Source organism: Peromyscus maniculatus, chromosome 5, assembly GCF_049852395.1.
Source record: "Peromyscus maniculatus bairdii isolate BWxNUB_F1_BW_parent chromosome 5, HU_Pman_BW_mat_3.1, whole genome shotgun sequence".
NCBI classification, from domain to species: Eukaryota; Metazoa; Chordata; class Mammalia; order Rodentia; family Cricetidae; genus Peromyscus; species Peromyscus maniculatus.
The window spans coordinates 72,016,884-72,035,336 of record NC_134856.1 but is presented as its reverse complement, the minus strand read 5'-3'; the positions used below and the strand labels follow the sequence as shown (position 1 = coordinate 72,035,336).

At 40.1% G+C, this 18,453-nt stretch overlaps 1 protein-coding gene across 4 annotated transcripts in view; it reads left to right on the top strand.

The window, feature by feature from the left end:
- The window catches only part of Kiaa1217 (KIAA1217 ortholog), a 796,433-nt gene that overhangs the window by 78,161 nt on the left and 699,819 nt on the right, over positions 1–18,453 (top strand). The window lies entirely within an intron of this gene.

Sequence of the window (18,453 nt, the reverse complement as noted above, 5' to 3'; positions counted from 1 at the left end):
TCTCATTATGAACATTTCTACAAGCCATATCATGCCTACTTGTTCAGGATTTGCTTGTTTAAACAGCATTCCATGTAGCCTAGGCTGGTCTTGAATTCCTGATCCTCCTATCTCCACTCCCCAGGGACTGGGACTACAGGTGTATACCACCACGTCAGACATGTAGAATCATGCACCTTTTCAGTGTTTCATACTACATATTTTAAAAGTAGTATATCTGCTTTCCATTTTCAAAATCATAAGGTGAGATTTTTGTGGGTCTTGTATTTCTCTTTGGTGAAATCTGGTGTATTGCAACTTTAAAAGCACAATATTACTAAACTTACTAAATACTTCATAGGCCTTTGAGAGCAAATCCAAATGGTGCTAGTTCAGAATCACATTTACCTTATTTAAAAATTCTTATAAAAACAATGACAACAAAGATCACCATTTCTCCTTCTGGAGAAATACAATTTCATTCTCTCACTCCCATCTCCAATCTTCATCTGGACCTAGTGGGGATGCAGTTCATGACCACAGTGGGATGGGAGCTGTTAGGAGCTGCCTCACATGCTCATTATTCTGGGCATGAGCACAAAGGGCTCACCCAGTGGGGATATTTCAGGTCAAGGCCAGGTGAATAACAGATGCTTAACCAGAAGTTAAATAGACTTCAAGCTCTAAGATGAACCTTTGCTATTGAGTAATTGTCAGCCTGGTCACTTTGTGTTTATTCTCTTAAGAACTGTGGTGTGCAGAATCTTAACACTGTAGTACACCCTGTGCATGCTTCCTAGGACTTTGTTTGGCTTCCCCTCTACTCCTAATGGTGACTGGTGCACATTAATGTGAGTACTAGATGTTTATTTCACGTAAATACTAGAAAAAAATTAAAAACAACCATGATGGGGAAAGCACAAAGTTGAGATCCCTTTTAATGTAACCAACTGGGTTCTTTTTGTTTGTTTGTTTCAATTTTAATGTGTGCATTTAACATATATAACATGATTTTTTGATATAGTCATGCATACTAAAATGGTCATACATTGCAAAATAGTCAAGTGAATTAATAACCCTCATTTCAAAGTCACTTCTGTGTGTATGTGAATATATTTGTGTCAATGTAGGTGTGGATACAGTTATATGGTTGTGTGGGTGTGGATATGATTGTGTGGATGTGATTGTGTGGAAGTGGTTCTGTGGATGTGTGGATATGGACGTGGTTGTGTGGATGTGGTTATGTGGGTATGGATATTTGGATGTGGATGTGGTTTTGTGGGTGTAGATGTGGTTGTGTGGATGTGACTTGGTTCCTAGAACCCATGTGGCAGTTCACAATGGCCTGTAACTCCTTCCTGTTCAAGAGGATCTGATGCCTTCTTCTGGCTTCCTCAGCCTCATGTATGCATGTGGAGCATACATACTCACACAGGTTCACACATATACAAATAAATAAATAAATAGTAAATACTCAAAAATATCTCTCTTCTTATCTACACAAAACAGTATTTTTCACATGCTATGTATATCTGGACTTGTTCATCCTTCCTGATTTCAGCTTTGTATATGTTGATCCATAGCCTCCTTTCCTCTGGCTCCCATTCTGCACTTCTGCTAACCTTGGTTCTGTCCTTTGTTGCTATATAGTCATCTTTTGTTCTGTTTTAGATTCTGTGAATAGATAAGGATTTGCAGTGTTCATCTTTCCATACCTGGTTTATTCCACTTAAGCAAGTTCACCCATATCATGACATGTGGTAGGCATTCTTCTATCTACAGCTGATGAATGATACTGTTTGTGTGTACCACACTTTCTTCAACATTCATCCACACACAGACACTGAAGTTGTTTCCTCATTCTAGGACACTGTGACTAATGCCACTTTGAACATGAGCTGCAGTATCTTTAAGACACAGTCATTTTGTCTCCTTTGTTATATGCCCAGAAGGATTTGTGAGTTCTTTTAATTTCTAGGAAATTCCATACTGCCTTTCACAGTGTATGTACCTAGATAGATTTCCACCAGCTGTGTATGAAAGTCTATCTTCACACCCTTGCCAGCTCTGGTTTTCTCTTAACTCTCCAGCATTAGCTAACAGGTATATAATAATGCTTCATGTGGTTCTGATTTGCATTTCCCTGGTAATTAAAGATACTGAGCATCTCCTTTTATAATATTTAGCCATCTTCATGTCTTCTTTTGGAAATATCTATTCAGGTCCTCCACCCATTTTTAAATTCTGTTGCTTAATATTTTGCACTTGAGTTGCATGGATTTTTAAATTATGTTTCATTAACATTGTTTTTGACAATTTTATGTATATGTGTATGTATAGTATATTCTGGTGACTCTCACTCCTTTTCCTCTCTCCCACCCACTGCTGTGAACTCCCCTTCTTCCCTCTAAGCCCCTTTCTCACCGTCATGTCTACGTTCTTCTTACATGTTTTCTCCCAATATATGAGGTGTCTTTACATTTGGTTCTCTCCTTTACTATGCAAAATAGTTTCAGTTTAACATACTCTCCATTGTTATTTATTTTTTAATTTGGTTGTTGTTAAAAAGTCTTGATCAGAGGCTGGAGAGATGGCTCAGTGGTTAAATGTACTTACTGCTCCTCTAAAGAACCCCAGTTTAGTTCCCCAAATCTACATCTGGTTGCTCACAACTACCTATAACTCAGCTCTAGGAAGATTCCACACCTTTTTCTTGCCTCTGTGGGCATCTGCACATGTACCACATACAGAGACACATAAATAAAAATAAATACATGTGCACACAGAGAGAGACACATAAATGCAAATAAGTCATGCTCAAGGCCAATGTCATGAAGATTTTCCTCTATATTTGTTCTTGGGTTTTTTGTGCTTTTTGGCATTGAGTTTAGGTATTTAATTCAGTGTGCATTGATTTTTGTGTTTAGAGTAAAATATGACCCAAGTTTTACCATATATGTGGATGTCTAGCTTCCTCAGGACCACTTTTAGAAGAGATGATCCCACTCAGCACCTTCATCAGAATCATGCATGGCTGTTTTAATTGCTATAGCTTTTCAGTTTAATTATAATCAGTAAAACTTCATTTTTTTTCTGCCTCTGCATTTTTGTGGCTATTTGTGTTGGTGGTTCTACTTGAATTTTAGGATTTCTATTTCAGTCTCTGTGAAGGTGAAGTGGGTATTGTGATAGGGATTGCAAGGAGTCTGTACATAGCTCTGGATCCTCTCAACTCTTGGACATTACTGGGGGTTCTAATCCATTTCTTTCCAGTTGATCACTTGTATCAGTATCTGAGACATTGGTTTCCCTTTTTGAGGTTGTCTTTGTCTGGCTTTGTTATAAAATGATCCTAGACTCATAAAATGTCTTTTGTAATAGTCTCCCTGTTCTTTTGTGGGAAAGTTCAAGAAGGATAGGTATTAATTCTTTAAATATTTGGTAGAATTCAGTCATGAAGCTATCTAGTCCTAGTTTTCTCTCTGTTTGGAAGTATTTGTTATTATTATTATAGTTGTTGTTGTTGTTGTTTCAATCTCCTCATGGTTACAGGTCCACTCTGGCTTTCTGTTTCTGCCTGAATGAATTCTGATGGGCTGCATATTTCTATGAATTTTGCTGTTTTCCCTGGACTCTTCAATTTGTTGTCCTACAATTACTAATGAGGTCTTTTACTTAGTTTTTGAAGAATTATTTTTTATATAATTTTTTAAATTTATTTTACATCCCAACCACAGATCCCCCTATAGATGTAACCAACCGTCTTATTAAATAAGAAGCACAGAAACAATGCAAAAGAGAAAGCCGAGAGGTCAGAGCTCAGAGCTGAAATCTCACCCTTCCGCCTGCGGTGTCCCAGCTTCCCGAATCAGGGCTCTATTTCCTGTCTGTTAGTCTATTTAAAGAGACAGAACAAGCCACAGCTATCTCACCTCACCAGTTCCTCAGCTGGTCCTGTTTCCTCAGACTGGAAGCTTCTGTGTCCTCATCCCAATAGCTCTCAGCTGAACTGTGTTGCTCCAAAGCCTGAAAGCTTAACCAGCCAAATGCTTCTAGTTTCTGGTCCTCACGCCTTATATATCTTTTTGCTTTCTACCACCACTCCCTGGGATTAAAGGCTGGCTTTCTGGGATTAAAGGCGTGTGCCACCACCACCACCACACTCTTGCTATGGCTCTAATAGCTCTGACCCCCGGGCAACTTTATTTATTAACATACAATCAAAATCACATTTCAGTATAATTAGATTACCACCACATCCCCCTCTCATCTCTCCTCCTGCTCCCCACCCCGCCCCTCCAGGATCCTTCCTGCTCCACCCCCATCCCTTCCTCCAAAAGGGTAAGGCCTCACATGAAGAGTCATCAAAGCCTGGTACATTCAGTTGAGGAAGGACTAAGCCCCTCCCTCCTGCATCAAGGCTGAGCAAAACATCCCACAATAGGTAGTGGACTCCAAAAAGCCAGGTCATACACCAGGGATAGATCCTGATCCCACTGTCAGGGGCCCCTCAAACAGACCAAGCTACACAACTGTCTCCCATTTGTAGAGAGACTAGTCTGGACCCATGCAGGTTCCACAATTATCTATCTAAAGTTTGTGAGTTCCTATGAGCTTGGCTTAGGTGTCTCTGTAGATTTCTCCATCATGATCTTGACCTCCTCCCCTTGCTTAATGAGGTCTTTTATATTTTTGTAGCATCTGCTGCAATGTGCCCTCTTTTATTTCTGATTTTATTTATTTGTATACTTGTTCTGATTTTTCTTTTCTAAATGTTAAATTCCAATTAGTTTTTAATTTGAATAATAGTAGTTTACACATGGGGTTGAGCAATATGCACAGCATTTCTCTTGAAAAGAGTTTTTCCTATTTATTTATTTAAAATTATTTATTCTTTTCTAATATATTATATCCCAAGTTCAGTTTCCCCTCCCTCCACTACTCTCAGTCCCTCCCCCAACTTTCCCTCCTCCCCTATTTCCCTTCAAAAAAGAGCAGGCTTCTCAGGAATAGCATCTGAACATGGCATTTCAAGTTACAATAAGACTAAACACAAACCCTCATATCAGGGCTGCACAAGGCAACCCAGTAAGAGGAAAAGGTCCCAAGAGCAGGCAAAAGAGTCAGAGACAACCCCCACTCCCACTGTTAGAAGTCTCACAAGAGCACCAAGCTATTCAACTATAACATATATGTGGAGGACTAAGTCTACCCAAGCATTTGTTTGAAAACAGAACAACTCTTACTTCTGATGCTCTTTTTCTTGATCTTTTCATATAATTTTCCAAAACCTGTTTGTGGTGGTATTGTGTTCCCCAAAATATTGTGCATGCTAATAAACGTATCTGGGGTCACAGAACAGAACAGCTACAATATTAAACATAGAGGATAGGCAGTGGTAGCACACACCTTTAATCCTAGCATTCCAGAGGCAGAGATCTACCTGGATCTCTGTGTGTTTAAGGATACAGTCAAACATTGTGACTCACGCCTTTAATCCCAGAAAGTGAGCCTTTAATCCCAGGGAGTGATGGCAGAAAGCAGAAAGATATATAAGGCGTGAAGACCAGAAACTAGAAGCTTTTAGCTGGTTAAGCATTCAAACTTTCGAGAAGCAGTTCAGCTGAGAGCCATTCGGATGAGGACACAGAGGTTTCCAGTCTGAGGAAATAGGATCAGCTGAGGAACTGGCAAGGTGAGGAAGCTCTGGCTTGTTCTGCTTCTCTGATCATTCAGCATTCACCCCAATACCTGGCTCAGGTTTGTTTTTATTAATAAGACTATTTAAGATTCATGCTACACCTGTTTTGTTCAATTCTATCCTGATTATCATTGCTTTATTTCTTTTAATTTGGATTTAATTTGTGCTTCTCTTGATAGCTTTTTTTTAGGTGTAATACAGGTTTGAGGGTTTTTTCCTTCATGGAATTTTTGTTACTATAAATTTGGCTCTTAAACTACTTGCTCTACATCCTCTATTTGAGTCATAATGCTTTCATTTCTGCACATATAATTTCTATTTTCTCTCATTATTTCTTTGACTCATTGGTTATTTGTGGGCATGTTGTGTACAAAGATTTGTGAATTTTCCTCTTGTTATCAATTTCTAGTTTAATACCATTGTGGTTGAAAAAGGAAACCTGCTAAGGTTTAAATATTCTTAGATTTGTTGAGACTTACTCTGTGTCTTAAAATATGGTGAATGCTGTAGGTGGTTCTCAAGAAGAATGTCTATCTCTGGTTATTGGGTGGAAGGTTCTCTGAATGTCTGTTAGGTTCATTTGGCTAAGTATGCATTAATTCCAATGTTTCCATCTCAGCTTTCTGTCTGGATGAGCTTCCCATTGTTGAAAGTGGGGTAATGAAGACCCCACTCTTATGATATTGCCACTTCTCCTTTCAAACTTGTTAATGGGTGTTTTATATGTTAAAGATCTGCATAGGGAGACAAGGCCTATTCCAAGTTAAAATTCCAGCAGTAAAGAAGAAAAAAGGGAAAGTGAAGTTGAGCAGCCAACAAACAATAATTACATCGAAAAAACATTTTGTGAAATGCAAAAATCAATCAGACACAAAAATTGCCTTGAAGAGATTTTCTCTTTTTGTAAAAAAGATTGTAACTTATTTATATAACGCTGCAAAGAAAGTGGTGACAATTGGTGGTGTTCATAGGCCTCTCAAATGTGCATCTAATGAGTAAATAAATGAGCAAATAGAAATATAAACCAAATTTCTATTGGGGTTCTGGGAAGAAAGAAGTTTTTTGTAGTTGTGAGATTCTAGAATGGTGTCAGGCATACTTGGTCCAGGCCTTGAAAACATGGAAAATGTATGTAACGTGGATAAAGGCCAAGTGATTGGAATGAAGGAGGAATGGAGAAGAGAGCATTCCAGACAGAGGAAGGGATGGAGATCAACGAATAAAGTCCATAATTGATTAACCAAACAACTCAGTTTTGATAGCTCACCGTTAGGACTGTCGTGACTCTGTGCTATAAATTCTGATACTTCAGACATGTCATTTTAATCTTGCCTTGTTAACCGTAGCTGTCTCACAGTCGTGATAACCATCAAATCACCATTTCTACTTTTGCAAGCCTTAAAATTTATTCAGAAGTCCCGAAAACAAGATTAGTTAGAACAGTGGCATATAAGTTTCATAACTCCAGCTTTATTCATTCAACAAATGTGGAGACAGGGATGGAGGGAGGTGTGTATTCATTAAGTGAGAGCAGCAGGGGGGGGGCAGAGATCTCACAGAGTCCTAGTGAAGGACTGAGAAACTTAACTGTGGTAAACCAAAACCTGAGGAAGTGCCGCAATGGGCAGGCTCACGAAACCCGAACAGCACCCAGACTGATGCTGGCTTTGAAAAGAGAATTTCTCCGTGTTCATTTCCTGTAGAGAAAGAGTATTTTCCAAGCATCAAAGCTTAACCTTCATGGAGCATGACAGTCATGGTCCTGTGCTGGTCACAGGTCCTCTACCGAGTAGGGTGGAGGTGGCAGTGGGCAAGGGAAGCCATGCTTTCTGTTTTATAGGCATTTTAAACATGTGAAAGTTTAATACCATGATCTTTTCCTTTAGGTAGCATTTAACTTTTCCAGTTAGATACTCAAATCAGCTTTGCATCAAAGCAATCCTGCACAAATTCAAATATAATGTCTTTTTTAACATAGTATAGAAAAAGTATTTCTTCCCCTTTATGTTTTAACTCATAATTCTGAGTGCTTACCAATCTCCTTGATTCTCTGGGATGATTTAAAGGAAGGTGTCTCTTGACTTACATGGGGTCAGGGTTATAGCCTGATAAATATATTATAAGGTAAAAATGTTATTAAGTCTACAGTGCATTCAAGGGGCTGGAGAGATGTTTCAGTGGTTAAGAGTACTGTCTGTGCTCCCAGAGGCTCTGGGTTGGGTTCTAGCACCAGTGTGGGGCAGCACATGTGGTAGGTACATTCTCCCCTTCCCTACACACAAATAAACATAATCTCTTAAATAAATAAAATCATTCATTATGTTTAATGTATCAGAAACCATACCTTGACCTAGGCTACTTTAAATTTTCAGCTAGACATCACAACATGGCACCATGTTACATATTACTAAGAAAAAAATCAAAATGTAGAAATCATTTTTTAACTGGATGAATATTCCATTTGTGCTGTCATAAAACTGCAAAGTTTTAAGTTGAGTGACTGTAAGTCAGATTATCTACACAGAGTTTGGTAAGTGGAAAGGCCTTTTTTTTAATCAAAGAATAAAGGGTTATGGGATCCTAAAAGATTAGTGTCATGTAGTTTTAAATAAATATGAATTATCAGCTATGTCTGAAACTAGACTGGGCATTAGAGATGTAAAGCAGGTAAGTATCCTGACAGCCAGAAGGACCAAGCAGGGCCTCACAATGATGGGCCATGTGAGTAAATATTGTGATGCAGACAAATTCTTACCCACACTTGAGAGTGAAGGGTGATGGTCAGTCAGAGAGAGGCTGTTAGGGCTGAGGGTGTTGTGAAACTGGAGGAAGGGGTAGAGGTAGCAGGACACCCCGGCTCACCCGTGAAAGGTAGCAGGACATCCCAGCTGTACTGTAAGTATTTGTGAGAAGACAAGGTTAGCAGGATCTAACATGTTACCCAAGTGTCAAATCCATGATTCCATTTGCATATTGTGTGGCTAATGGGCTCCTCTGTTGGATGTTTCTTCTCTAAACTGATTGCTGAAACAAGCAATCATTAAGATTCATCTGTTGTAATCCATTTGGTAGGGCACCCTTCAGCACAGACGTGTATGTGTCGGCTGTTAGATGTCTACCATCTTGTCACCAGTGATGCTTCCTTTAAATATCTTTTTTTTTTAACCTGAGAAACATTAAGATCCCTTTTCTTAACACTTATAGATATCCCAATGGGAGAAGCCCAGGGTTCCTGTGTTGTTGGATACCCCTCTGCCCCCAGAACTCATAAGCCTGGGATTACTAAGGAGGCTGACAAATTCCTGATGGGGGATATGGCCTCCTCAAGGTCACTCATCCTGTTGAGATAAGAGTAGCACATTGCTGCCAGGGTCCTAAATCCCCATCCACTTCCCCAGTCCCGGCCCGCATTTCCAACAGAAACACTGCAGGACTCCTCTTGTCCTTCGGCCAGTGTCCACTGTGTCCACTGTGACATTCTCCTTTGCTCCCCTCCTCCCTGATGTAGAGCTTTCAGTTAATTAATGAAAGGTCATGTGATGGATCATGACAGACGATTTGCCCTCCGATGGGATTTTGATATGTGTTATTGAGAGTGATTAGGTGTGCACATTTTCAGGAGAGCGGTTTCCTGACAGTGCTCATTTACATGACGAGTTGTTATGCACATGTCAGCAAGCTCTGTTGAGTAGGACTCTTACAGGACCATGGAGGAACCCAAAAGGACATAGGATAAAGCACCCACATTTCGCCCCGTCGTGACTGAAATTCTCAATGGTACATTTCAGATATAGCTAACTGATTCTTTCTAGTCTCAAGATGTTACTTGAGGCTTCAGATGGTCTTAGAACTCAGTGACCTTCAAAGATGAGCTGCAGGTCACAAGGGAACATTTTTATAAGTCGTTCTGCTGTGTGAGAGGGTCACTGCACTCTCAATTATGGATACAAAGCAAATCCCTCTTTAAGTCTCTACGATTCTTAACAGAACTTTGAGGACAAATGGGAACTTTTTTTCCTTATCTCTTTCCACGATTGTTAAACACATACATAAGAGAGTGGGTTATTTTATAGTTTCTATATGCTTATTGCAATGGGCCAAGTTAAGTTATGAATATTAGAGGCTTATGATCACTTTTCTTTAATAAATATTTATTCTCTTACAATTGCATGCATTATATAAAATGAACTTTGAGAATAATCTTCCCATTATCCTCTCTTATCTTCTCCCCTGTCCCACCAAACCTCTACTCCCAACAAGGCTCCTTCCTACATTCCTGTCTTTTCTTATGGCTCACTGCATTTAATTAGTGTTGCTCGCATGAGCATGGCTGGGTTATTAGCTGAGGCTGCTGATTCTTACAGCATTGGCAACTTGAGATTTTCTTTCTGACAGGATCTTATGTGTCCCATGCTGACCTTGAAATCATCAAGTAGCCAAGGAGGACCTTAAAATTCTGATCCTCCTGCCTCCACCTTTTGAGTGCTGGAATTACAAGTATGGATTGCCACATACCGTATATTCAGTCCTGGGGGATCATTCTCAGGCTTTGTGTATGTCTAGGCAAGCACGGAGCTACAATGTCAACCCACAACTTTTGATTTTGATTTTTATCAACATCTCTTAAAGGGGTGATCCTGATTTGGGAGGAATGGGAGATAGAAGTTGAAGGAGGGAAGAGCAGGCGTGATGTAGAGCTCAAATGAGAACAATACAATGAAATTTAAAATACTTTTAAAATAAATAAAGGAGTCAGTAGAAAGAAAGTTCAAACCTACACAGAATGGAGAGAAGAATGTAATAGTCCCCCATATACATATCACTCAGCCTTGACAATTAATATATGGCCTGTCTTCAAATTCCAGCACTTCCCTCTGGCTCTATTGCATTGTATCCTTTTACAACAAACTATAGATGTCCTGAATTATAAAGAAGCTTTTAAAAAGCAGGGGCAGGATTGATATACTAAAACACAAATAACATTGTCACAACATCAAAAAGTTAAATTCCTAGCCATCATTAATTATACAGTCAGGTCCCCAGGTTTGTGAAAATTGTTTTATAGTGTGAGTGCCACTTTTGAGTAAAAGGAAGTGAGTTTGTGTCCTGGGATGTGCTCTAGGAAATTCTGGGAATTGTCTCCCAAAATGTAAAATTGCATCACCAGAAATATTGGAAAATACATCTTTTGTAGTTGAGTTTTACAAGGCCATGGAAGGTTATATCAAGATGTCAATGGTGTTATCAAAGGTGAATATCATATTGAGGGTTAGAATTATAGTGGCCAACTTCAGCAATACTGGATTGTTCCTCCATCCAATAAAAGCTGATTTTTCACTCCTATTATCTAGAGACTGGCCTAATGCAGGATAATTTATGTTTCCAATCTTGTATCTAGGAAGCCTGCTACAAGACTCTCCTTTGATTTGCAATTTGAGTTTCATCTAAACCACATTCTATCTGGGAAAAATATCGATGTCTATGGAAGACTGTATGACCTTCCTCTCTAAAAGTGATGAATGCCCTAGAAATGAATTAAATGGAAACTCTTTTGGTGATCTTTTTATGATATGTTTTATCTTTACAAACCAGGACACTGGAGGACCAAACAAACAACTGAACAGGTCTCGTGGGGTCAGTGAAAGGTCAAGCCTTTTCACTCTCTGCTATAGCAATCCAGAATGGCTGCATGTCCATAATGCTTCCTAAGCTAAGCTGTGCCTTGGATGCCTACAGAAAACTGCTGTGTGAGAACTACAGTTGTGCCTGGACATAGTGAGGCAGAACGCATCCCAGTACTCAGGAGGGTGAGGCAAGAGGAATCTGAGTTCAAGGCCAACCTAAGTTACACAGTGAGACCCTGTCTCAAAAATGAGAGAGAGAGAGAGAGAGAGAGAGAGAGAGAGAGAGAGAGAGAGAGAGAGAGAGAGAGAGAGAGAGAGAGAGAGAAGAGGGCTGGAGAGAAGGCTCAGCTGTTGTGAGGTTGGCTCACAACCAAAAATATAAGAAAAGAAAGAAAAGATTTATAGGGAGTTCTTTTGCAATGTGAGGGATATATTCTTACAACCTTAACTAGATCTAGCTCTATTACTGAAGCACTACCCCCATTTTCCTTTTTTGTCTTTAAATAAGGATGGATGGGTAACAACTCTAATCTTCGGCCATCTTGTCTCTGTACTTTTGTTCTATAGAATTCTTTCCCCCAGACTGAGTTGTTCCGTGTCTGAGTCACATGGGTCATTCTGTTTTTATATAGACTTACAGTTTGTTTCTAGGTTTGGTTATTTTACAGGAAGTATGACCTCCTGTGTGGGAGGAAGAATTATATTAACCAGGAAAGGTCATTTATACTCCTGATCTTCTCATGGAAGGGGTAAATGCACATGTGTGGAGAGTTATTTTCTAGTTATTGGTCCAGTATTTTATTCCCATCATTTTCTTGTTCTACTGTCAGAGACCCATAACTCTGTTCAACTCGTCTTACTGTGGTCACAAGGAGAACCTCACCAGAGTGAGGAGGACTGGAGACCCCGTTTCCACTCATGCTCAAGCAGCTCACAGATGGCATTGTTAGGCCACCTCAAGTAGCACCTGTCAAATATGCCTGGTACATTTGCCCATGGTGCACCAAGTCCATGGCTCTAACACTTAATGGCCAAGGGTGTCTATGTGATCCAAGAATCCATATTTCTGTTTGTGTCTTCCTTTACCTTTCCCTGCTCTTACTTTTTTTTTTTTTTCATTTGTGACACTTATTTTCTTCCTGGATAGTTTTCACTATTGAAACACAAGAAACCATCAGCTACATGGTAAAGATTTTGCACTGTTAAACATAAGCATGCCGACCATGTTTTTAGCAACAATGCCTTGGCCATCACTCTGCCGCCTGAAATGTGCTGACAGTTACTAACCATGTATAGGTTTGCACATAAAATGTCTATGCAGGAGCACTTGCCATTTGAAGTCCTGTGATCCTATGGCAGCCATTGCAGTTTTCTCTCCCTGACCTGTCCTCCCCCCCCCCCCCCCCCCCGGGCTGGGAACAGACAAGCCCAAGCAATACCTTAAGCTGCTAGTGCAAATCCAACATGGGTAATTTAGGCTTCTCTCGGGAAAAGCTCTTTAAGAGCAGAGGAGATGGCTTTGTTTTGACCTTCCATCCCATGGCTCAAATGCAGGGAAATTAATTTTTAATAGTCATTCATCAAAGGCATTTTGACCATTATTATGAAATCATTGCTTTTCAAAGTATGTATGTATATGCTTTTCAAAGCTGGTTAAGAGAAAATGGGGTGGAGTTGGGGGAACTTTCAAATCCTCTTCGATTTAAACAATAACCTTGAACAGTGAAAGAGCAGACATTTTAGATCTTCTGAAAGTTCACTTCCCGGGTTGGTTTCAATCCATTCATTTAGAGGGAACAGTGCCAAAAGAGAGGCACTGTGCCTTCTCGCCTGATGCCAAATTCCTCCCAAAGTGTTTGTCCACTGTCCTTTTGAGCTGGTTGTTTCTGCTGACCTCCTTGTCACTGCTCAGAAGGGGTTCAGTGTTTGGGGAAATCCCCGTATGCTTCTGGAGTGTTTGCTTCGGCTCTAATGATTGTTTGTACAATGACTGGACTGATAAGCTAGGTTGGTTAGGAGGGGAGCCGATAAGCTGCTCAGCTTTCCACCTACTTCTATGTGCGAGGGGCTGAGACCACTCATTTTCACTAAAGAGGAATAGGCCTAAGGCCTTTGCTTATGAAAGCAGAAAATGCCATTTGTTAGTGTTTTCATTTAGCTGACAAAATTGCAGTAATCAGTTTTCAGGGAGGCTTGATATTTGCTAACAGCTGTGAGCATTTCATGTGGAATGCAGGCTCTGGGTTTTCTTCTGTCACATTTCAGAACAGCGTTCTAGGTTTCCTGAAGTAAATCCATCCTGTATGTCAGGGAAGATGGCTGGCTATCTCACCACTCTGTTAAGGGATCTGAGCAGACATGGTAGTGGTTTTTAGCCATGAGATATCAGCCACCAAGCTAGGTAGGCAATTCAAAAGACAAACTCTTATATTTTGTTTTATTTTTGCTTGTTCACTTTAAAAATATTGTGTTGATTATTAAGAATTTAATGAATGTATTTTGATAATATTTATCTTCAACTCCTCCCCACACCCCAATTCTAACTTCATTTATGAGTTGTTTTTATCCACAAGCCTTCGACTATCCATAGCTTCTCAGTTAAGGGTGGAGGCACATGAATTCCTTTCTCTTCCATGCTGGAATGTTGACGGGCTTGATCTTGTGCAGACCTTGCGCAGTCAACCGGAGCTAATGTGAGTTTATGAATGCAGGGGTCCTGCCATTTCCAGAAGACACTAAAAAATCTCCAACCATTAACAATCTTCAATGTAGCATTTATTTTCTTCTGTTAAAGCATCATGACACAGACTGAGCATGCCCAGAGGCACCTCTGTTCAGCATTTAACCTTACCCTGTGTCCCACGCCCCAAAATGCATGTCATCTTTCTTCTTGAACTATGACCTTGACTGAACATTTTTAGAAATGAACTGCTTAAGTACTTTCATCTAAACATGTGCATAAGTTCCTGTAATAAAATCACTGAGCCCAGGAGGGGGCATTCCTTTGGAACAGCTCACTCCTGCTGCAGGCAATGCAGCTTTCTCTGCTCTTATGATTTGGCTTGCTTGTTTGGGCTTCATGGCCATCAAGATGTGAACCCATTGCATTTGGTTATAGAGGGATTGTGCCTGTACCTCAGAGTGATGTTATGGTTGTCTCTGTTGAAAACTGGCATACCTCATGTGCTCTGGAAACTATATTTGTTGTCCTTTATCTAACTACAGCCACCTAAAGATATTTCTATTGTAGAATAGAACACTGAACTTTTAAGAGATTGAACAACTTGTTCAAATACATATAGCTAATGTGTCTAATTCCAAAGAATACTTCACTGAGGCTTGGATTTCCTGAGTCATGAAACAAGTGTAGGTCACATAAAAGTTTGAACATCCTGTGGCCTTGGCCTCATGAATCACTGAAGAAGATTCAGACTCAGAGGTAACCTGCTACCTGTAGCATTCTGAGAGTTTATGAATCCAGTTCTACAGCCACTGGTCAAGCAGGATGCCTTTTCCCCTTGTTTGGACTTTTTCTTAGAATAATGGTCTCTCGGTATGATGTGCAAGACAATTCACCAAAGAGAGGAATCAAAATTTGAAGCAGGAAACGAAGGTGCTTGACTCCTAAAGCCTGAGAATCAGCATTCCACATTCTATTTGCCAGGTGATTGTAACATCTGCCAAAACCAAGGGAGAGCAGAGACTTCTGCTGTGTGGGAGCTATGGCACAGAACTTCTAGCTTTCTAATCTTCTGGGAGGTGCAGTACTTAAGAAAAACAAATCACACTCACAGAGGCAGGAGAGACCATCACAGTAGCCATGTGCTGTGTGCTCATCCAGCACCACCTTTACACATCACCCATAAGATTTGATTGGAGTGGAGCTGTTAATCCTTCAGGGTATCTTTTGTGTGTGTGTGTGTGTGTGTGTGTGTGTGTGTGTGTGTGTGTGTGTGTTTTGGTTTTTTTGAGACAGGGTTTCTCTTTCCTGGAACTCACTTGGTAGCCCAGGCTGGCCTCGAACTCACAAAGATCTGCCTGCCTCTGCCTCCCGAGTGCTGGGGTTAAAGGCATGCACCCCCACCGCCCGGCGACCTTCAGGGTATCTTTTAATCTTTTTCTATTAAAATTTATTTTATGTGAAAGAAGGTATCGATCCCCTGAATTTGGAGTTACAGACAGCTGTGAGCTGCCATGTGGGTGCTGGGAATTGAACCTGGGTTCTCGAAGACAACACAAGACAGAATGGTAGTTTGAGCAGGTAAGTGTGCTTGCCCTGCAAGCCTGGTGACCTGAATTCAGTCCTAGGAAACCACAAGGTCAAAGGAGAGTTGACTCCCAGTAGTTGTCCTCTGATCTCCAAATGTGTGCTGTAGTACCCGTGTGTCCAAATGCTGTTCTTTCCATCTCTTTCCCTCTCCCTCCCCCCCCCCCCGTAAGATATGAAAGAAGAAATATGTCCCAAATTATGAGATGTAAAGACATCAAATCCCACTCGTATTTAACATTTTTCTCCTAGGAACCAAGTAAAAATGTTTAATAGTGACACTAGTTAAAGCCTATCTAGAGGTCTGTAGGTACTTCCTGAAAAGGAGGGAAGACACTTGGCTTCCTTAGGACTCAGAAATGTGCAAGGAACATTGTCGCAGAAGCTTCTCCTTCTATTACTTTAATCCCAATAGCTAACAACAGACTCTTTGTAGACAGTCTCCCAAGTAGGATGCTATTTGGCTGGAGTGTGTAGTCCACTGGAAGGAGGAATAAGAAGATGTCAGAGGGAAGGAGGACCAGACGGCAAAGGTCTTTTTATATTACTTTCCATATTGTATTCTATGTAACAATAGATCATGTTGAGGTGTAGAGAGTAAAAGCATCCTGTCTCACCGGTCTGACAGGTAGATGCACAGTCAAAATGGTTTCTGAGGGTCCCATTATCTCTCCTAGCTTTCAGTGGCAGGCTGACCATCTTTGGTCATTCTAGTATGCCTTCATAGTCCTACAGATTTTTCTCTGTGTCCCTGTTTCTCTCTTACTTCTTCTGTAAGGATGCTAGTCGTGTTAGATTGGGGTCCACCCTAATGACCTCATTTGAACTCAACTACCTTAAAGACATATCTCTAAATAAGGTCAAATTCTGGGGTGCTGGGAGTTAGGGTTTCAACCTGTGAAATTTTGAGAGGAAGTATTTAATCTACAACAACCTTAAAAACCAGCAACGGAATGTAGACTTTGAAAGTCAAAATTTTATTAGGATCATGTAAAATAATATTTATGAAAACACGTCACAAACTGTGAAGTACAACACAGATGGGAGCCGTTCCCATTGTAATTGCCAGGCATTTTATCACTGCTCAGACTGCTTGCTCCAGGATTCCTCTGATCTGAGAGTATTGAGGAGCAGGCTTCTGCCTATAGGAAGCATGGAGACATTAAAATCATTCTGCCACCACAGGGTTACGAGGAAAGAAAAAAGCCTGTGTATCTTTAGCAGATCCTTTATGATCAGGACCAATTACTGTGGTTCTGAGTTTCATAGGGAATTTCTGAAGAATACTTATGACTTATGGAGACTCACAGTTATACTTGAAAGGCCACATGAACTAGGAAGTTTCTGTTGAAAGACTTTTCACAGCTGCCATTTTTGCTTCAGGGAGTTCGAGGCCCCTCCACTTTTTTTTTTAGAAACTCAGATTTAAAATACAGAAGAGTTTTATGCATATGTTAGCCCTCCAAGAAATGCCTTCCTGGGATATAAACAGGATGGGTTCTAAAGTCATTTCTTTTTCTTTGTTTAATATTTTTTTTTTACCGCAATTTTGTTTCTGTTGAGATCACCATGGGCTTCTTCAAAATATCTTGATTGCTTCATTATCTATTTACAGCACAAAAAAATCCCCATCCCACTCACTCACATTTTCTCGACAATGGAAGTTCTAAATTTATTTAAAGAGGAGGGAGAGCATCCATAAAACAGAACAAGTAGCATAATAGGCAACAAGACACTAATCCATAATCTATGGATTTGTTCATCTGTTTATATATATAATAAATTTATTCTTCAGTGGATTCAAGGTGTTCCACAAAAGATCATAAATTATAGCATGTTTAAATAAACAAAAAAAAAAAACACAGGAGCCAGGAGAAAACATACCTGATAACATTATCAAACAAGGAACAAGTTGAAGACTTTGAAATGCTGAAGCTTGGCATCACACAGTACTCAACTTCTCAATGCCTACATCCTTTTTCCTGAATCACCTGGTCTCTGTGAGATATTAGTAGTCATAAGCACATACCAGGGTATCTTCTCTGAGTCCTTAGCTGCAAAAGATTTCTCCAATTGGAATCCACAAAGAGGACACTATATGATAGAGACATTGCCATCACTGCCTGGTGTAGTTGGACTTTTGTATCAACCCTTGATGAAAGTCAGGGGCATTCAATCTACATAAAAGCTGCAGAAGTAGGTACTCTTGTTAACACTACTTACAGATCCAGAACTTGAGGCTCCTGAAAATAATTAAGGTCACTCAGTTAGTAAGTGGTAGAATCAAATATAAGCTCCAGCCATCTAAGTTTGGACTGGCCTGAACCACCTTAAAGATCTTCCCATGTTAAAGTCCTTTAATAATCTGGTCAAAATTATTAAACTGTGTCTCAAGAAAAATAGGCAGCCAGGCATAACACCACATGCACTTGCTAATTTTACAGTGTTCATGTATTCCTTGAAGTTCTTCCTAATAAATGAAGAGCACCAGCTGTGAAGATTGAAGAATCCAAAGTCACTCGGACATTCTTGGAAATAGTTCTCTCCTGAGGGTTTTGTAAGATAGAGAAGAAATTCACAGGTTCTAGCCTAAGACAGAAGGCTGGATATAGACTTGGAAGCTTGCAGATGGTGACAGACAACTCCATGAGCCTGGGAGTTGTCTGTCACCTTCAAGGAAGGCTTCTCAGGAAACCCAAGGTTGGTCACTCAATGTGGAGTCATTCTCTCTGCTCATATTGTGGAGTAATCAAGGATGTAAGAAATTTCTGTGTTCTGCTCCAAAACATAAAAGAGTGATGAGGGCCCTGGTTTTTGTTGTTCTATTTTGTTTTGCTGTTACCTACACAGTCACTTGCTTGAGAAATACTGTTCTAGTTCCA